Source organism: Chiloscyllium punctatum, chromosome 7 (genome assembly GCF_047496795.1).
Source record: "Chiloscyllium punctatum isolate Juve2018m chromosome 7, sChiPun1.3, whole genome shotgun sequence".
Lineage (NCBI taxonomy): Eukaryota > Metazoa > Chordata > Chondrichthyes > Orectolobiformes > Hemiscylliidae > Chiloscyllium > Chiloscyllium punctatum.
In genome coordinates, this window is record NC_092745.1 from 32,500,852 (window position 1) to 32,523,024 (window position 22,173).

Consider the following 22,173-nt stretch of genomic DNA (forward strand, 5'->3'; position numbering starts at 1 on the left):
AATCTAATTTCAGAGACTACAGCATTTTCTTTGGAAACTGGATGATACTGAGATGAGAATTCAAACAGCCACCCATTCCATCAAACGGTGTTGAAGTTGCATTGTCCTCATCATAACACGTTTGCAAGCTTCTTAATAACACGAAAGGGGAGAGAAACATTGCAAAATATATTAACACGAGTGAGGATCCATTAAAAACTAGGACTATGATGTTAAATTATCCAAGCCATAAATAACACTGATGCATTCACATCATTAGAATGTTAAATGATGTTAAAAAGTCTGCCAACCACTTTCATGAAGACGGAGTATTTAAATCTCAAGAGGCATTGATGACTTTTTTTCAGTAGTATGCAAGGAAGCAGCAGCTGTCATATGAACTCCAACAAACTAATGATAACAGGCACTGAATAGAGAGCAGGTTCTTGAGAGAGAGAAAAGAAATCAACAGCCGTGGTCTGTCCAGTACTGGGATCATTTTAGACAAGACAGTTTGTTGTCAGCAAGTTACTGCAGCATAAAAACTCCAGTACGGTCAGAAAGAGAAAAAGGACAATGTGCATATTGTTGAACAGGCCCCTACACCTGGGCCTGAGGCAGGAGCCCAAGCTCCAACACACTGGCCTCACTTCACACCAACCTTCACACAGTGCTGGGTCATGAACTCTGGCCTTCAATTCTGGGACCTGGACGGAGGGAGCAGGGGTAATTGTAGAAGTGTCAATAGAGAGTAAAGCAAGATGGACAGGGTGATTTGGAAAGGGGTTCGAGAAGGAAATATACTTTGTGCCACTCAGTACTGACATTGTCTATGTGTATCACAGAATGAACAAAACAGCACACTGTGAAGACGAACAAAAGTCACATCAAAGTACTTTTCTTATCACAGGGAATATTTTCATTGTGGTGTGATAAGTACCCTGCTTCTAAAGCTGTACATTCTTTGTGTCTGGAGGAGAAAGTGAGGACTGCAGATGCTGGAGATTAGAGCTGAAAATGTGTTGCTGGAAAAGCGCAGCAGGTCAGGCAGCATCCAAAGAGCAGGAGAACCAAGGTTTCGGACATGAGCCCTTCTTCAGGAATTCTATTTGTTTCTACAGATTGAGTCGGTTAGCTCCAAGCAGGGCCCCATTTTACGTTTTACTGATTAGGGACAGTGAAGCAACTGCCCTCTAGTGGCGAGAGAGCGCTTGCACGGCTGCTGAGGATTATGGGTAAAGTCCCCTTCCATTCGCGCCCACACAAACCAGCAGCCACTTCAGCTGGTTTATTGAAAATCACAAGCTTTCAAGGCGCTGTTCTTTCAACGGTGGAACTGGCCACACGATCATACGAATTAGAGACAAATGAAGGAGATTCATCCTCTTAAGCCTGCTCCCCATGGCTGACCTGATTATTCCATCTTCTTGCCTCACTCCAACAGATTTATGATAAGCAATGGCTATCTACTTCTTCACTACAAGCATTCAGAGGCTTCATTTCTATGTTTGAAGAAGAGTTCCAAAGACCTATGACCTTAAGCAAGAAAGAAAACCTGCTTATCTTGGTCTTAAATGAGGGAACTTATTTTAGTTTTATATTCTCCTTGAAAAGGAAGCATTCTTTTCACATCCACGCTGCCTATCCTGCCACCTTCAATGGCTGATGCACATAAACATCCAGGTCCCCCTGCCTCTATACCCACCCATACTTGCACACTTTGTTTGTCTCTCCACATTTTCCTTCCAAAATGAACCAGTGACAGCTCTTTCCATGAAATTCTATCCGCAACCATCTGTTCATTCCATTAACTTGCATATATATTTTTTGAAGTTAGACACTATGTTCTTCATGACCCGTAATGTATCCAAGTTTCATATCATCAGCAAATTTTGAAATTATGCCTTGTACACTCAGGTTAACATATATTTAACTATTTTAAATCGTTTTTAAAGTGAACTATCGTATAAACTATTGTAAATTAAACCTCAAATTTATTGCTCATCTGTAGTTACTAGGACTGAGTTCTGAGCCAAATCATGGGGCCTTTAAGAATGAATCAGGTCACTGTGGGAGCGGATTCACAGACCGGATGATGTCTGGGTTCCCTTGTCCAAACTACATTCATGAACATGACATTGAGTTTCATGGGGTTTTTGTGCTCAGATCCCAGCACCTTCCTTCCCAGATAATACATGGCTCACCACCGCCCTCTCCAGGACAATTTGGGAAGGGCAACGAATAGCAGCCACTTTTGTGCCCCCCATCCCAGGAGAAATCACAATAAACGAGATACACTTCAAATGATCAAAGTGGTGAGGCTTGAATTCATCTCTTTGAAAGACTGGAGCCAAGCCTAGAAATAGGGCCATGACATGGGTGAACCTGATTTGCCAGACTGAAAGGTGGAGTGTCCTTTGGATTGACACTGTGATCAGGCACAAAATGAATTACACTCAAAGACCGAACACACGGCTATCAAAGCGTGTCACCAAACTGCAAAGAGCAGCAATTTAACTGGGAGAACTCAACAGGTACCAGTGGGTGTAAGAGCATTAGGCAGGCAAGTGTCAGATATTGTTGAACACACCAGAAGCACAGTCACACAGAAAGAGAAGCTATTGGGATAGAGCAGGGAAACGGGAATGACTGAATTTCTCCACTGAGAGCTGGAAGGGATTTTCCCGATTGTAACTCCTCTGAGAACGATAAAGGCTTAGGGGCCATTTATATTATAAATAACACTGCAGTGCGCAAGAAAGAACGTCGAGTGACATATCTACTTTAACTTGGAAATGATATCAGAAACATAAAAGTTTTGGATTGAATATTGAGAGTGAGGCGATGGAGGGAAGAATGACCATGGCAGCTGCCCTGAAGAATGGTTAGGTCATGTCCAGAACATTATTGTGGTGACCTTTTGGGAAGAGTTGGCTGTTCTTGTCCAGCAGCAACATTCTCCATGGTAACGCTTCATTGCATTCCAAAAGTACATGTTAAAACCTGAAAACTCTGATCTTGCACAAAGACAGTACGAATTATTGACAGATTTTATGACTTGTATTACTTGGGGGGCACAAGTATCAGCCTTGGCTAACTTGGTAGAACTCCTTCCATGGAGTCAGAATCGTCTGGATTCAGTCCACTCTAAGGTGGGTCAACAACGATCTCACCCATCAGTGACAGAACTGCTGGGGAGCTCCTTCTGGTTCCTGGGAATGTCCCCAGTTAGAAACGAGCAGAGCAATGCTTGTTGGAGGTAGTGTTCTCATTGGAGACCTTGGCTTATTATGGAATCCCAGACCATATGCAACTAAAGGCAGGCGTGGGTCATGAGAGAGGTGGCAGTTTAACATGAGGACATCATCTGAAGCTCGGTCCATTGATTGGACAAATTGTGGGAAAGCCAAGCCTATTTAATCCCTGAGCTGCCATATAATCAGGATAGATTCAGGAATTTAGTGGTCAATTGGTTCCTTAGTCTAGTTGATATCGTCTGATGGTGGCTGAGAATTCCAATTCATTACTTCTATCCTGATATTCATTGGGAGAGATTTGCTGCCATTGGGGACATTGAAAAGGACGACATGAATGATTAAGTTTGCCTAGAGTCACCTTTCCAACTGCATTAAATCTAGCCCAAAGCGTAAAAATCAAAACTGATGTTTCATTTGCAAAACTGAGAGAAGATGCGTAGGTTGGGGGATTGGCCGTGCTAAATTACTCATTATGTCCAAGAGATGTGCTGGCTAGGAAATGGAAAATGCCATGGAAAACACAGGGTTACAGGGATACGGTAGGGGAGGTGTGGGTCTGGGTGTGATGGTCTTCAAAGGGTCGGTATGAGCTTGTTGGGCTGTGTGGCCTGCTTCCACACTGAAGGGATTCCTCAATTCTATGATTCTATGAAGGCGAGAACAGAATCTCGACAGTGGAGAGAAGGTATTCTGATGTTCAAAAATTCTTATACAAAGAAACACAAAAAATATATATTAACCATCAGAGCATACAAACTGAGCGGCAAAATGACACATTCTCCAGTCATATACCAAGTACAGAAATGAAATCAGGAAAGTTATTTTGATGCAGTTATTGGAATTTAATGATTAATGATGTATAAACTGAGTGCTCCATTCAAAAAAAGACAGAATTATTTTTAGAATTTCAGCAGGTCTAAAGCAAAAGAGGAAATCAGGATCGAATAGTCATTTGAGAATCTGGAACTTGAGTGAGAGAAAGTCCTTCTTATGAAAACATTTCATTTTGCCTTGCTTTTTATCCATGGATGATGCCTGACCCGCTGGGGTCTCCAGTCTATATGGTGTTTGCCTTTGCTGTGCTATTTCTTGCAAATTGCCCTGATGTGTGCAAGACAAAATCTTCGACAAAATGTTTCTTTTTTCAGCAACACTCAAATCCAGATCAGTTTGGAGAGAAAGTAGGGCCACGGAATCATCTGTCCGTGCAGGGAAGGAGTGTGTGTGGAATCTTCCATGGTCAGGGTTCTCCACATCAGGAAGGCTGGAGCTTGATGATCAAGGTGAATGGACAGGGCTCACTCTCACAGTCCTCAGGGCCATGGAGTCTCTTGTGATGGGAGCATCTGCTTGGTGTCAGGGCAGACAATGACATTGCAGTGGGATTGGAAATGGGACAACTCAACAATGGATACTGCACAAGGGCTGCACTGCCTCTTCCTCTCTGCCTGGTCCCTTCAGGAGTGAACATGGATGTACAGAATAGCTGAACACCTTGGTTTTTGAAGATGGATGTGCAATGGAACTTTATTCTCCAGCTGACTGTCACCAGCTTGGTGCTAGAAAAGGTTCCTTTATTCAGTGTGCTGAGAGCCTTGCTCCTGACCCAGCAGATTGGTGTTGAGTGGAGTTTCAGGAGATAAAGAGAGGCTGAGAAGGGAATGAATGAGCAAGTGAATATACCTGCTTCTCAAATTTCCCAGCAACAATGAGAGCTTAGGGTTAAGACACGAATGAGGAAGGGTGAAGCTTTGAAGAAATCTTTCACACAGAGAGTGTGCATGAGTGGGTACAGAGAAAAAACCATTCAATTGTTTTGAACTTACAAATTAGAGGCTGAATTAGGTCATTCAATCCTTCAAGACTTCTCGACCAATCAATAGGACCATGGCTGATGTGATTTTGCTTCCAATGCCACATTCTCAACCATCACAGAATGGTGAATGCACAGCAAAAATGGACAGAAAAGCCAGATCCTGAACTACAACAGCAACCACCCAAACACACACAGGAGAAGCTGCATTAGGCCTCTGTTCAATAGGGCTACAATACACAGCAGCACTCCCGACCTGCAAAGAGAGGAACACTTCTACAAAGTCTTTACCAAGAACGGATTTTCCTGCAACCTCATCCGCAGATACCTAACAGACAAACAACACGATGAGGACATGCTCCAACCTAACTCACTAGCCACGCGACCTTATATAAAAAAAAACGCCACAGAACTGACAGCCAGACATGTCCAAACATGGAACAGTGGCTCAGTGGTTAACACTGTTGCCTCACAGTGGCAAGGATCCAAGTTCAATTCCCACATCGGGCAACTGTCTGTGTGGAGTTTGCACATTCTCCCCGTGTCTGCATTGATTTCCTCCGGGTGCTCTGGTTTCCTCCCACAATCCAAAGGTGTGCAGGTCAGGTGAATTGGCCATGTTAAATTGCCCCTAGTGCTAGGTGCATTATCCAGGGTCAGTATTAGGTAGCGGACTGGGTCTGGGTGGATTACTCTTTAGAGGGTCGGTGTGGACTTGTTGGGCCGGAGGGCCTGTTTCCATACTGTAGGGAATCAAATCAATCATAAACTGCCCAGACACTGACAGCCACGCTCAGACAACAAGGGATGAGAACAAAAGAACCAAACCAATCATGTGAAAGACAAATATAGTTCACAAGATTCCATGCAAAGCCTGCACGAAACACACAGGAAACACAGCCAGACAACTAGCAATCCACATCCATGAGCACCAACGAGCCACTAAACCCCATGAGCAGCTGTCCCGAGTAGCTATACACACAGATGACATGGACCACAAATTCGATTGGGCCAACACTATGATCATAGGACAAGCTCAGCAGAGGGCGGCCAGAAAATTTCTAGAGCCATGGGCTCCATCAATAAACACATTGACTGAGACCCAGTATACCGACCACTGAAATGAAGATTCCCAAACCAACAACCGGAAACAGCAGGAATGGAACCAAATAAATTCCAGAAGACACAGTACAACAGTGCTTCACGGGAAGCGCCAAAGTTCTGAAGGTGTCAATTAGACAGGGGACAAAATGTCTTCAAATCAACTCCCCAGCTCAGCGAACATACCCACAACTAGAGCAAGAGTGAGGGGTTTTCGCGTCCTACACTATTCTCCAAATCCTTACCTGCCCTCCCCATTGTCATATCCTCATGCCCCTTACTACACATGGAATGGGACTACCTGTTCCTGAGGCTTATAACTTCCTTCTGGAACAAGGTCTCCAGGTATCTCTGCACCTCCCTGATGTGTCACCAATTATTTCAACACAGCCTCCAGTCCAAACACCCTGTGTGGGAGTTGTTGTAGATTTATACATTCACTGCAGATGTATTGAACCTGAGTCACTTTAACTTAATAAAGAAATATAGATCCCACTTACAAATGGAAGATACACCTTTCCTCTCCTAATCCAGGAATTGTCTTCAGTATCTGAATTTAAGTTTTCGTGCTTTCAATTTATTGACCTTCTCGAATGGGGATATCCCGAAGCAGTACAAGATGACGCGAGTATATAGACGGGCTGGGAGGGTCAGATGGGCTGATCAGTATCAAGTGGAATTCATTCAGATAAATGTGAGTGAGGTGAGGGCAGAGTGACAGCTGGGCATCAAGGAGCCTGCTGTTGCATGGAAGGGATCAACATCTGGATCCTTCCGAGCAACTCCTGGGAGTTCTGTCATCCCAAAGAGACACATCCTCCTCCTCAGTTCACACAAACAGCAGCAAGTGTGCCACACACACTGTCCAAACTGTTTGGGGGAACTGACCTGAACTCTCACAGCCCTTGTACCGTGCTCTGCTGAAAGATGGAGGGACTACTGGGGAACCCTAGGGGCAGACAGTTCCACCAATATTGTTGTTCTTTAAATGTGAATGTGAACTTGTCCTGGTCCTCATCCCTCCCTGACTCAATATGGACCAGGGCACATTCGAAATGACCAACTGTGTAAAGACCCATTTCCAGTCCATCAGCAATGAGCCAATCTGCTCTGAACACTCCCTGAGTGAGCGCACTCCATTATGTTCAGATAGACTGCCAGAGAGCCCACCCTTACACTCCAGGGTTTTGATAGCCCTCCCATCACAGAGTCCTCCCATCAACCTCTTCAGTTCGCTCTCCACGAGAGAGGGCTGGGCCCAGTGGTTTTGATGGATGCATCTGTGAGTGAGATATAATGAGATATATACATATATATAATATATATAACTCGATATGTTCCCTATTCCCCACCCACACACGTATGGACACAGGCTCTTCCCCATTCATCGTGCACTATCAGGCACAGGTATTCAGGATGGGTACTGCCCCTTCAGAGCACCACCATGGTGGATGGGGGGTTATGGAGTGAAAGGTACCCTCCATACTCTGGGTTTGGACCTTTCCATCTACACTCTGAGTTCAGCTCACTCTCAATCTTTCCGAAGGCAACATACCTTTCTTCTTTTCCCCATTTATTGGGGAAGATTTTCTTAGGGTCCTGCATTCCTGCTGAAAGTGCCCCTTCTCTCCCCAACTGTAGTAATGCCCTTCTGCTCCCAGGACCCCATTGCCCTCTCTATTCTCCCCCTCGTGTTCCGTGCCTTGATGGTGGAGGGTTTCACTTCACACACCCTTTCCCTGAGGCTTCAGCTTGGGCCATTACCAAAGCACACACGAGACAGAGACTGAATCTTTTTCATCTTTATTCCCTTTTCCAGATTGACATTGACAGAAAACAGACTACAAATAACAGTCCAGACAGAGGAAGCTGCTCAAATTCACATGTACAATGGAGTTTGAGGAAAACGCTTGTGGAGATCTTCTCAGTAACATGAGAATCCTGTCCCTTTAAACAGTGACAAATCCTTTAGGTGGAACTGGTAGCTGAGCAGAAAGGAGGTCTGGTTTGCTGAAGTAAAGACTTCTGAGGTTCACATTGTTTTTATGAAGCTGAAAGCTTTCAATATCTTTGAAAGGTTATGCTTGTTATTGCAAGTCAACACTGTCCCCAACAAACAGTCTCCTGGACAGGGACAGAATAGGGTTAGATCCAGAGTAAAGATCTTCCTGTACTTTCCCACCAAAGACACCCATGACAGGGACAAGATAAGAAACAGAATAAAGCTGTCTCCACACTGTCCTCGTCAATACTCCCAGGACAGGGACAGAACTGGGTTCTCAACAGTAACACAGTGACCTGCCTCAACACCTGAATCCCTGAGTCTCCCAGAGGCCAGTCTCAAGAAGGAAGGGAGTTGAAATTCAGTGCTGACAATGACCTTTGTCCTGCCAGCTCAGCCCTGTTCTATTTAAAGTTGTGTGTCCTCTGCGGACTATCTCAAATACTTTACACACATTTTGATCTCCTGATGCTCTTGCTGAGGGGAGAAGGGAGGGTCACATGGGTGAGGGCACAGGAGAAGCGAGCGTTGGACTGGCAAAAGTATCATTTTGAATATTTGTATCCAATGCTCAACAAACCCGATATTTTTGTAATTCCTTTTTGATTGTGGACATTAAAGTTCTCCAACCAGAGTACATGCTGTGCCCTCACCACCCTCAGAGCTTCCTCCAAGTGCTGTTCAACATGGAGGAGAGACTGATTCCTCAGCTGAGGGAGGACAGTACGTGGTCATCAGCCAGAGGTTTCACCGAATCAGCGAATCATACAGTGTAGAACAGGTCCCTCATCCGATCATGTCTGTCCCACCAAGGCAAAACTAAATCTACTGCCCATCCACTTTCTCAAACTGGGCCCAAAGCATTGAATGTTCGGATATTTCAGGTGCTCAACCAGGTATTTATTAAAAGATATATGTTTAAAATATTGACCAGGACACCATGGGGATCTGCTCTGCTCTTCTCATAGTGTCATGGCATATTCTACTGTCCCCTGAGAGGGTAGACATCAGAACATCCAATCTGAAAGATGGTCCCTGAGCACTGAACCTCTGATAGTGTTGCACTCCCTCAGTATTGACACAACAGCTGTACAGCACTCCTTCAGCATAAACTATCTGATAGTACGGCACATCCACAGGATCGACTTTCTGACAGCGTGGCATTCCCTCAGTACGAACCCTCTGGCAGTGCATGACACCCCCAGTACTCACCCTCTGACAGTGCAGCACTCCCTCAGTACTCACCCTGTGACAGTGCAGCACTCCCTCAGCACTGACCCACCATTAGTGCAACACTCCCTCAGTATTGACCCTCTGACAGTGTGGCAGTCCCTCAGTACTGGCCTTCTGACAGTGCAACACTCCCTAATCCCTGGACAGAAACCTGGGCAACTCCAAATGAAAGGATGACCTTCAGTGGATCTGCTGCTACAGGAAATATAGGATTGGAATCCTTGTTACTGAATCAACTCATCAATCCCAATTACAACTGAGAAAATATAATCCAAACCAATTTCCCAGGTCATACATCACAATACAGGAAGAAAATGGAGAACAGGCAGTGACTGTCCCCTGTCTCTCTCGAGTGTCACTGTAACTGTCCCCTCTCTCTTAGGGGAGTGTAGCTGTTCCTGTCCCCTCCCTCATTGGGGGCCATACCATTTTGAGAATCCTCTCTGTCTGAGGATGTTACTATCCTGTCTCCACAACTCTCTCGGTATCGGCGTCAGGGCGTCACAGCCACCCCATTTGTTAGTTCAATTTACTCTCTTGTGAAATGGGTAATCCCTGCTTCACTACACTGATCCATGTGTTAATACCCGGCGCAGCTCACTCTTCAACTCAACCAGATCACAGGGTCTAAGGTTGGTCAGTACTGTCTGGCCCCAGAACAGTAACACTGACTGACTGGAGACAACCCAGATCAAGTCCCAATGAGAGTGTTATTGACCTTCACACTCAAAGCCCATCGAGGAGGTGGTTGTTAGTCTCAAATGTTGCCACAGAATAAGTTCTCCCAGAGATTCATAATTCATTCTAGATTTTACACAAGAGAGGATGTTGTGAGGAGATAGATGGGAAGGCATGGAAGGGAAACAAAAAGGAGAGAGAATTGTATTTCTGTTACACCGTTCATGAGCTGAGAATGTTCAAAGACGTTTTCCAGACAATGGAATATTTTCAAAGTCTAGACATTGGTGTAATGTGGGAGCTGTGACAGCTCATTTACTCTCAGCAGGCTCCCACAATAACAGCAAGTTATTGACCAGGACATCGGGGTGGTAGGACACCAGAGTGGAGAATGGGACAGGCTGGCAAATAAACCCCATGTAACCAGTGAGGCCTGAGTATTGGGCTGGGTGGGATGGAGAGGCCAAAGTAAAGGGAGTTCTTAAAATTCTTTCATGGTATGTGGGGGTCACTGCCTGGGCCAGAATTTATTACCCATCACTTGTTGCCATGCTGAAGTTGGTGGTGAACTGCCTTCTTGAACCACTGCAATCTATGTGCTGTAGGCCTCCCCACAATATACTAAGGGAGGAAATTCCAGAATTTTGACCCGGTGACAGTGAAAGAGCTGCGATATATTTCCAAGTCAGCCATGGGGAGTGGCCTGGATGGACACTTGCAGAGAATGGTGTCCCACGTATCTGTTGCCCTTGTCCTTCTAGATGGTAGTGGTCATTGGTTTGGAAGGTAATACCTTAAGGAACCTTGGTGAGTTGGTAGTGATGGTACAGCGGGTAGCGGTGGTACTGCAGGTAGTGGTGGTACAGCGGGTAGTGGTGGTACAGCTAGCTAAAAATGATCACCTCTCCACAGTCAGTGGTCATTCCCTTTCCTTTTATATCAGTGAAATGTGTCAATGACTAATGCCTGGTCAGTAACAGCAACAACAACAACTTGTCTTGATCTAGCATCTTTAATGTAGGAACCATCACACAGTTTTTGTGATGATGACCAGAAGGAGACAAAGAGCTCTTTCGAAGAAGGGAGAGGGGTTTGTGGAGGAAATCCCCGTGCTGAGGGCTGTGTGGCTGAAGTCACAGCTGCCAGTCATGAGGGGGAAGGCTTGGTTGGAGAGTTTGGGAGATGGGGGAGGGATTGAGGATAACCGAGTGGTCCATTATATCGCCTCCCCAACCTGCTGCAGCAGGAGACTGGGAGAGGAATCGGGTGGCTGGGCAAGGCACCACCCAGGGACTGAAGGCTGATACTGCAGGCAGGCTCCAAACCAGTTTGGCTGTGAGAGAATGAGACTGGAGAGCACAAGGACAGGGGAAATAGAAGCAGGAGGAGGACTCCAATGCCAGTACATTCTTTGTTAAACACAGGGATCAATACTACACACAGTACTGCACATGCAGACTCATTAACACCCTGTACAGTTATAACAAGATTTCTCTACGTTAACATTCCAACTCCCAGCAATAAAGGTTCCAATTCAATTCGCCTTCACAATTACTAGCTGCACCTGCACTAACTTTTCATGTTTCATACACAATAACATCCAGATTCCTCTACATTGCACTTTGTTGGAATCTGTCTCCATTTAAATAATAATCTGCCATTTGATTATTATGACCAAAGTGCATGACCATATACTTTCCAAATTTAAACTCCATCTGCTGTGTATTAGTAATGTCTTATTTCTGCTTGGTCTTCTTTTCGTAATTGTCTGTCTCTGTGTATCTGCCTGTACCATGTCCCATTCCCATTTGCTTACGGCCCAGAGACTTGGTTGTTCAGCCCTTTCCTGTTGGTTCCATTCAATATTGAACAGTTTCCTCGAGACAACGTAGCCCAGCATCTCATCCCCTCCTTCAACCGGGATTTTCCTTGTTGTCTTGTGATGGCATATTCGAGGCTCGGAGAGTTACTTCATGACTCGGTCCCGGGCTCTGTGACGGGCAAGGGTGTGGGAACAGAGGGAGTTCCAGTCTCCGTGACTGGGGAGTGAGGGGAGACCCAGGGCCAAGGCTCCGTGATTGGGAAGTAAGGGGGAGACCCAGGCACAGGCTCTGTGACTGGGGAGTGAGCAGGAGACCCAGGGCCCAGGCTCCGTGACTGGGGAGTAAGGGGGAGACCCAGGGCCCAGGCTCTGTGACTGGGGAGTGAGGGGGAGACCCAGGACCCAGGCTCTGTGACTGGGAAGTGAGGGAGAGACGCAGGGACCAGGCTTCATGACTGGGGAGTGAGGGGGAGACCCAGGGCCTAGGCTCCGTGACTGGGGAATTAGGGGAGACCCAGGGCCGAGGCTCCATGACTGGGGAGTCAGGGGCGACCCAGGCACAGGCTCCGTGACTGGGGAATTAGGGGAGACCCAGGGCCCAGGCTCCGTGACTGGGGAGTCAGGGGAGACCCAGGCACAGGCTCCGTGACTGGGGAGCGAGGGGGAGACCGAGGGACCTGGCTCGGTGACTGGGGAGTGAGGGGAGACCCAGAGTCCAGGCTCAGTGACTGGGGAGTGAGGGGGAGACCCAGTGCTCAGGCTCTGTGTCTGGGGAGTAAGGGGTGACCCAGTGCCCAGGCTCTTTGACTGGGGAGCGAGGGGGAGATCCAGGCGGTCCCTCACACTGTGTCCACCTTGCCCACTCAGGTTGAGGAAAAGGCTGATGTCCTCCAAATCAAACAGAGGCTGTTGGAGACTGAAGATGGGAAAAGGAGACTGGAGGAGGAGGAGTCAACTCAGGGAGTGAGAGGGCAAGGAGAGGTGGGGGGAGGTAGTAGTATGGTCCGTGTGGTTATTGTTTGATGCTGATTGAAACGCTTGTTCTGATCTTTGCTTTCCTGCTGTTGCAGATTAGGGAGGTTTCTCACAGGGAGTGAGAGGAACCGGAATGTGAAGCCTGCAGATCAAGTGCCATCATTTCGGAACACAGACAGGTACAGACACCTGCTGCCTATTTCCTGGGAGATGGACACTGAGCAAATTGGGTTGAACCGAATGGTGCATCGGGTGGCTGGGTATTTCAGGGTCTGAGTGTGGGGTTTGTCTCTCATTCCTTTCTTAATGTCAGTGGGTGATCATCCTCGAGCAGCTGCACCCTGCTGGGGCCTGGCTTCCTGGTTTCCTTTCACTGATGACACATTCTGAGGTTTCATCTTCAGTCTCATATTCAGGTGATACTTTTGTAGCTTTGAGACATTCGATTTGAACATACCCAGTCTGCCTTAGCTGCTGTGAGCACAGTACCTGCTGACTGCTCAAAGCAGTTTCTGAGCAAAGACATTTTCCTGTCCCTTCCTCTTGAGGCCTGTACCTATTCCTGCATTTTCATAGCGCAAATCCTTCACTTACCACAACCACCTGTTGATGAGTAACTCACTGGAACCTGCTTTCTCCTGACTTTCTCTCCCAGCAAGAGCTCCCTTTAGCAAGTGTCCTCTTGTCACGTCCGAACCTCTGATAAGCACAAAGACCCTGAGCAAGCATTTTATTTTTATCCCCTCTCTGCAGGCAGGCGCAGAGGGATCTGGGGGTCCTGGGACATGAATCACAAAGTTGCACACAACGATAGCAAAAGGCGAGGAAGGTCATAGATCATAGAATCCCTACAGTTTGGAAGAAGGCCATTTGGCCCATCGATTTCACACCGACCCTCTGAAGAGCATCCTGATCAGACCAATCCCATTCTTCTAAGCCTACATTTCTCATGCTTAATCCACCAAGCCTGCACACCCCGGGCACTATGTATAATTTAGCATGGCAAATCCACATAACTTGCATGTCTTTAGATTTAGGAGAACACTGGAGTACCTGGAGGGAACCCACGCAGACACAGATCAATGTTCAAACTTCATTCACACAATCACCTAAGATTGGGATTGAATCCGGATCCCTGGCACTGTGAGGCAGTAGTGACCATGCTACCTGGAGCCATTGTAGATGGAGTGTTGACTTCTCGGCCTTTTGGCTAAGATCAAGTGTCTGTTCTTATCAGGACAGGGGTCGAGTTGCGAGTCATCAGAGCTAGTGGAGATCATCGCTAGATTGTGATCAGACGTTGGAGGATCGTTTGGTTATGCTGACCTGCCCTTGGTGGATCTTCATGCTGGCTTTGGCCTAACGCCAATTCAGGGACCAGCCAACCTCAGAGCTATGGCCTCAGCAGTTGCCCATGCCCCGGGCCAGGGCAATAGACAATCGACAATAGACAACAGGTGCAGGAGTAGGCCATTCAGCCCTTCGAGCCTGCACCGCCATTCAATATGATCATGGCTGATCATTCCTAATCAGTATCCTTTAACCTGCCTTATCTCCATAACCCTTGATTCCACTATCTTTGAGAGCTCTATCCAACTCTTTCTTAAATGAATGCAGAGACTGGGCCACCACTGCCCTCTGGGGCAGAGCCTTTCACACAGCTACCACTCTCTGGGTGAAGAGGTTTCTCCGCATCTCTGTCCTAAATGGTCTACCCCGTATTTTTAAGCTATGTCCTCTGGTTCGGCACTCACTCATCAGCAGAAACACGTTTCCTGCTGCCAGAGTGACCAATCCTTTCATAATCTTATATGTCTCAATCAGATCCCCTCTCAGTCTTCTAAACTCAAGGGTATGCAAGCCCAGTCGCTTCAGTCTCTCAGTGTAAGGTAATCCCGCCATTTCAGGAATTGACCTCGTGAACCTACGCTGCACTCCCTCAATAGCCAGAATGTCATTCCTCAAATTTGGAGACCAGAACTGCACACAGTACTCCAGGTGTGGTCTCACCCGGGCCCTGTACAGCTGCAGAAGCACCTCTTTGCTTCTATACTCAATTCCTCTTGTTATGAAGGCCAGCATGCTATTAGCCTTCTTCACTACCTGCTGTACCTGCATGCTTGCCTTCATTGACTGGTGTACAAGAACACCCAGATCTCTCTGTACTGCTCCTTTACCTAAATTGATTCCATTGAGGTAGTAATCTGCCTTCCTGTTCTTGCCACCAAAGTGGATAACCATACATTTATCCACATTAAACTGCATCTGCCATGCATCTGCCCACTCACCTAACTTGTCCAGGTCACCCTGGAATCTCCTAACATCCTCATCACATTTCACCCTGCCACCCAGATTTGTATCATCAGCAAATTTGCTAATGTTATTAATAATACCATCTTCTATATCATTAATATATATTGTAAAAAGCTACCGTCCCAGTACGGATTCCTGCAGTACCCCACTGGCCACTGCCTGCCATTCTGAAATGGAGCTGTTTATCACTACCCTTTGTTTCCTATCAGCCAACCCATTTTCAATCCAATCTAGTACTTTGCCCACAATAGCATGCGCCCTAATTTTACTCACTAACCTTCTGTGTGGGACTTTATCAAAAGCTTTCTGAAAGTCCAGGTACACGACATTTACTGGATCTCCCTTGTCCATCTTCAGAGTTACATCCTCAAAAAATTCAAGAAGATTATTCAAGCATGATTTCCCCTTCATAAATCCTCTGTCCTATCCTGTTGCATTCGCAACACAGTCAGGGTGACTGTCAAGAAGGTGGAGGAGCGTACACCAGTCGATCAGATGGTGTTCATCAAGGAGATGTTGCTTGAGTGCTGTGGGTTTGCTGCAGCGGATGTTCACTGCTGCAGGATTTCCCTCGGGCAGGCTACTTTGACATCACCTTCAGGACCGTGAAGCAATGCGGGCAGCTCCTGAAGGTCTTCAAGGAGAAGGAAGGCAAGCCGCTGTTCTCCATCTTGTCAGCGGTCCCGCTGTGTGTGCTTCCTGCGCAGAGGAGTTGGGTTGTTACACTCCACATGAACAACCCAAATGTTCCAGCAACCGATGTCCTGACGTTCCTGAGAAGATATGTGCAGGTTGAGGGAGAAAGCACCGACGTGGTTGACCCTTTCAGGATCTGGACCAGCAAACGACAGGTCAGGGTAACCCTGAGGGATGATGCTAGTGGGAACATCCTCCACCCACCCTCCAGCTTTGCTATCGGAGGGAGCAGAGGGTACCTGACATACGCAGGGCAGCCAAAAGTGTGCCAAAACTGCGGGAGGTCAGGCCACATGGCAGCGGACTGCAAGGTCACGATCTGTCAAAACTGCAAGAAGGAGGGTCACCCGACCAAAGAATGCAAGTAATCTGTGTGGGGAGGTGGGCCACAGGTACAAGGCCTGCCCAAGACGAGGGGCCGCTACCGACGTGCAGATGGCCGGGAGTGGACCGCAAAAGGACAACGAGGCACCACAAACCAGCAAGGGAATGGTGTCTGGGGGCACGCAAAAGGAAGGACAGGCAGGAGTACAGCAGATAACAGTCACTGGAGAGATACAGCTGCCGATCGAAGCTCCTACAGGACAGACGGAGGAGGAGGAGGAGGGAACGAAGGAGGCAGAGGAATGGATTCCTGTACAAAACAGAAGGAAGGAAACCCGCCAGGCCGCCAAAACCATCCAGAAAATGGGGAAACGGCAGCTGCATGTGGAAGACACAGACAGCTCTTCGGAGGGTGAGGACGGGCGCAAGGAGGGTCATCACCAAAAGAAGAGACAGGGCACTGTGGGGAGAAAGGAGGGCAGCACCTGCCAAACAAGAAAGGACGAACCTCCTGAGGCAATGGAAAATGACCACCCCCCACCAGGTGAAAGCCAGGAGGGCCCCACCACCACACAGCTCCAGGTTACTGGGAACAGCGACCCTCTGACAGCCCCGCTGTCAGATATAGAATCGGACTGCGTGGACCCTGGTCCCAGCCCGATGACACAAGAGTGGGCAAATGGGCCCCAGTGAGTAGCTGGACAGCGACCTCAGCCCTGTGAGGGTCCAGCAGTTCGTGTTCAACATGGGGATGCAGACTGCTACCGCAGACGGGCAGGACCAGCGGCAAATGGACACGGGTAACCTCACAACCTGTTAAAAATGGGGATAAGAATTGCAAGCATTAATGTGTGCAGCATAAAATCTGCTGCGCGACGTGTTTCTACGTTGGCCTTAAAGTCGACATCCTGTTTCTGCAGGAGTGTGGGATACCACACCTCCGCAGCTGCAGGAGATGGTCAAGCTTGTGGGCCCATGCGCCGTCGGTTTGGTCGGGGGCAACAATATCCACTCCTCAGGCCTGGGTATCCTGTTGTGAGGAGGCAACTTCACCATCTCCGAGATTAAGGAGGTGGTTGGCGGGCGCCCCCACGTCGCAAATGTGACATACAGAAACGCTCCCACGATACTAATCAACATGTATGCCCCAGCAGGAAAGAATGAACGGTTGGCCATCCTGCAGCAGCTTCCACTGTTGCTGGCTACGTCCAGGCCGGTCATTCTGGCTGGAGACTTCAACTGTATCATTAATGCAGATGGACGATCCGGCGGAGGAGTGGGGGGGGGGGGGGAGAGTAAACTGGATACCACGTCCAGAGCCCTGATGGACACGGTAAAAATGCCAAGCTGCATGACATCTTCAGCACCCCTGCAGACAGAGCACAGCGTAGATACACCTGGACATGGGCAGACGGGTCTATCCGCTCAAGGATAGATTACCTGTTTGCATCCAGAACACTCTTGGTCAGATCCACCGACATCAAGCCGGTGTTCTTCTCTGACCACTGCCTCCTTCTGGCCGACTGTCACCTACAGGACAAGCAGTGTGCTGGTAAGGGAACGTGGAAGCTGAACACAAAGCTGTTGACCCTGGGAAACATTGAGGAGCTGAAGAGGGACTATGCAGGTTGGAGAACCGTGAAGCCCCTCTTTGAGTCCCCAGCGGACTGGTGGGAAACAGTAAAAGGGAACATCAAGAGGTTCTTCATCCTCAAAGGTGTTCAGGAGGTGAGAGAGAGGCGGGGAAAACTGTCCCAACTCCAGGAAAGTATGCAGAACCTGCTCCTTCTGCAGACGATGGGGGTCGATATCACGGAGGACCTCCAGGAGGTGAAGGGCCAGCAAGCCTCGCTCTTTGCCTCGGAGGCCTCCAAGATAATCTTCCAGTCCAGAGTCCGCTCCGTGGAGCAGTACGAGACGTGCTCATGTCGCTTCTTCCAGAAGGTGCACAAAGAGAGCTCAGTGCTCAGCAGCCTGAAGGAAGAAGATGGCTCGGTAACGTTACCTCAGGCTGACGTCATGAGGATCAGAAAATCCTTCTATGCCAGTCTGTATGACTCGAATCAAACCGACAGCGCGGCCTCCCAGTCGTTCCTGTCCTCTATCACGGAGGTCTTCGACGACAGAACACGTGAGAGGCTGGACCAGCCGCGATCTCTGGATGAGCTGAACAAGGCCCTTGAGTCCTTCAAAAAGAATAAAAATCCCACAAGCGACGGCTTACCGGTCGAGCTCTATTCTGCTCTGTAGGATTTGATTGGCCAGGACCTGCTGGAGGTGAATGACAGTATGTTTCGGGCAGGTACCATGTGTCAATCCATGAGAAAAGGCATCATCACCCTCATCTACAAGCAGAAAGGGGAGACGGAGGAAATTAGAAATTGGAGACCAATCTCACTGTGAAAAACAGACTACAAAATCTTGTCAAAGGTCATCGCCAACGGGTCAGGACTGCTCTGGGATCGGTGATCCACCCTGACCAAACCTGTGCTGTACTGGGCAGGAGGATCACTGAGAGTCTCGCACTCCTCAGGGATACGATTGCCTACGTGCAGGACAGAGGGTTGGACACCTGCCTGATCAGCCTGGACCAGGAGAAAGCCTTTGACAGGATATTGCATACATATATGAGTGATGTCCTCTCCAAAATGAGTTTTGGGGACGGAATCGGTAATTGGAACAGACTGTTCTACACCAACATTGTCAGTGCAGTCTCAATCAATGGGTAGGAATCAGATAGCTTCCCTGTAAGATCTGGAGTCAGGCAGGGCTACCCTCTCTCTCCTGCCTTGTTTGTGTGTTGCATAGAGCCATTTGCTGAATCCATTAGGAAGGATGCGAGCCTGAGAGGGGTGACTATTCCTGGCAGCGGGGGCCTACAGGTTAAAGCCACCCTGTACATGGATCATGTCACCGCTTTCTGCTCATATCCGCTGTCCATGCAGACTCACGTGCGTCTGTGACCAGTTCGAACGGGCCTCGGGGGCCAAGGTAAACCGAGGCAAGAGCGAGCCTAATCTCTTCGGGAACTGGGCCGACAATCCTCGATCCCTTTCACCATCAGGACTGACCACCTGAAGGTGCTGAGTATTTGGTTCGGTGGAGCTGGGTACCGTGCGCCAAGACCTGGGAGGAGCGGATCAGGAAGATGAGGCAGAAACCGGGCAGATGGAAGCAATGGTTGCTCTCCGTCGCCAAGAAAAACCTGGTCATCAGGTGTGAGGTACTCACAGTATTGTTATATGTGGCACAGGTCTGGCCTATCCCCAGAACCTGTTCCGCCACAGTCCCGTGGGCCATCTGCCTCTTCATGTGGTGATCAAAGATGGACCGGGTCCGTAGAGACACAATGTTCAAAGACCGGTGCAATGGCAGAAAAAAACACACCCAATGCCACCCTCATCCTGATGGCCACCTTTGTGTGTGGCTGCATCAAGCTGTGTGTGAATCCCCAGTATGCAAACACCAAGTGTCACTATGTACTGTAGTTCTACATGTTCCTGGTGCTGCGAAGGATGGGCCTGACCGTGCTGCCGCGGAACACTCTGAGTAGTTGGACTGTTCCGTACCACCTGTCCTTTGTGGAGACGTTTATGAAGAAAAACACGTTTGACCACAAGTCCATCAGGAAGTGGTCAGCACGTCGTGTCCTTGAGATCCTTTGGGAAAAGGAGAGGGCGGATCCTCTCAAGCGGTTCCCTGAGCAGACTGTCAAAGCCATTTGGCAGAATGCCTCATTGCTAAAACTTTCCAACAAGCACCAAGACGTGGCTTGGCTGGTGCTGAGAAGGGCTCTGCCTGTGAGATCCTTTATGCACGCCCGGATTCTCAGCCGCACCGCACGCTGCCCTCGAAGCGGATGTGGGGAGGACGAGACTGTCACACACCTCCTTCTGGAATGTGCCTATTCAGAAGAAGTCTGGAGAGGAATGTAGTGGTGTTTGTCGAGGTTCGTCCCAAGCAGCTCCATGACACGGGACTCCGTGCTCTATGGTCTGTTCCCTGGGACACACACCGAGACGACCATCAACTGTGCCGAGAAGATCATCAACTCGGTGAAGGACGCTCTCTGGTTGGTCCAAAACCTGTTGATCTTCCAGCTAAAGGAGTTGACCCCGACTGAGTGTTGTAGACTGGCACATTTCAAGGTCCTGCATTACGTGTTGAGGAACGGGCTGAATCTTGGGGTAGCTGCTGCCAAGGAGCGGTGGGGAAAGACCACCATGTAATGTCTGCCTGCCTAAGAACAGGGGGCCCACGCAGTCATTTGGGCTCTGCTTACCCTCCAGCGAAATATGTGGATAGTAATTGTACAGACCTGTATATATAAATGATTATTCTGTCCCTGTATGCAAAGAAATGGAATGTTTACGGATGTATGGCATGAACTAATTGTACAGATCATCAAAATATTTTATGAATAAAGTATATTTTTGAAATTTAAAAAATGCCTTATTCACTAACTTTTCGACCTGTGACTCTAATTTCAAGAAACTATGAACCTGCACTCCAAGGTCTTTTTGTTCAGCAACACTCCCCAGTACATCACCATTAAGGGATGACATGGTGGCTCAGTGGCTCAGTGATTAACACTGCTGCCTCACAGTGCCAGGGACCTGGTTCGGTTCCAGCCTCGGGTGACTGTCCATGTGGAATTTGTACATTCTCCATGTGTCTGCGTGGGTTACCTCCCATAGTCTAAAGATGTGTAGATTGGTGAATTGGCCATGCTAAATTGCCCAAAGTTCAGGCATATGTATAATAGGTTCATTAGTCAGGGTTAAATGGAGAAGAACAGGATAGGAGAATGGGTTTGGATGGGTTACTCTTCAGAGGGTCAGTGTGGACTTGTTGGGCCAAATGGCCTGTTTCCATACTGTAGGAATTCCATGATTAAGCATCTAAATCCTCTCCTGATTTGACTCTCCAAAATGCAGCATCTCACGTTTATCTAAATTAAACTCCATCTGCCACTCATCGGCCCATTGTGCTCTGCGGTAACCTTCCTCACTGCCCACTACATCTCCAATTTGGTGCCATCTGCAAACTTACTAATTATACCTTCTATGTTCACATCCAAATCGTAATGTCAATTTCAAAAAGCAGTGGACCTAACACTGATCCTTGTGGCACACCACTGATCACAGGCCTCCAGTCTGAAAAGCAACCCTCCACCATCACTCTCTGTCTTCTACCTGCATGCCATTTCTATATCCAAGTAGCTAGTTCTCCCTGTATTCCATGTGATCTAAACTTGCAAACCAATCCACCACAAGGAAACTTGTTGAATGCTTCACTGAAGTCCATACAGATCACGTCCACTGCTCTGATATCCTTAATTGTCTTTGTTATTTCTTCAAAATCTCAATCAGATTAGTGAGTCATGATTTTCCAGGTACAAAGCCATGTTGACTATCCTGAATCAGTCCTTGTCTTTCCAAATATATGTAAATCCTGTCCCTCGGGACTCCCTCCAACCATTTGCCCACCAACGATGTCAGGCTCACCGGTTCCTGGCTTTTCCTTACCATATTAGCTAAACTCCAGTCTTCCAGCACCTCACCTGTGATCATCGATGCTTTAAATATTTCAGCATGTGGCCCAGTAATCATTTCCCTAGCTTCCCACAGAGGTCTGGGGTGCACCTGATCAGGTCGCAGTGATTTATCTACTTTTAGGCATTTTAAGACATACTGCACTTCTTCATCTGTAATATGGACATTTTTCAAGATGTCACCATCTATTTCCCCAAATTCTCTAACTGCTGTGTCTTTCTCCACAGTAAACACTGACGCAAAGAACTTGTTTAGTATCTGCCCAATCTCCTGCAGTTCCACACATAGGCTGCCTTGCTGATCTTTGAGGGGCCCTATTCTGTTAATTATTACTCTTTTGTCTTTAATGCATTTATAAACTCCCTTTGGATTCTCCTTAGCCCAATTAAGCAAAGCTATCTCATGTTCCCTTTTTGCCATCCTGA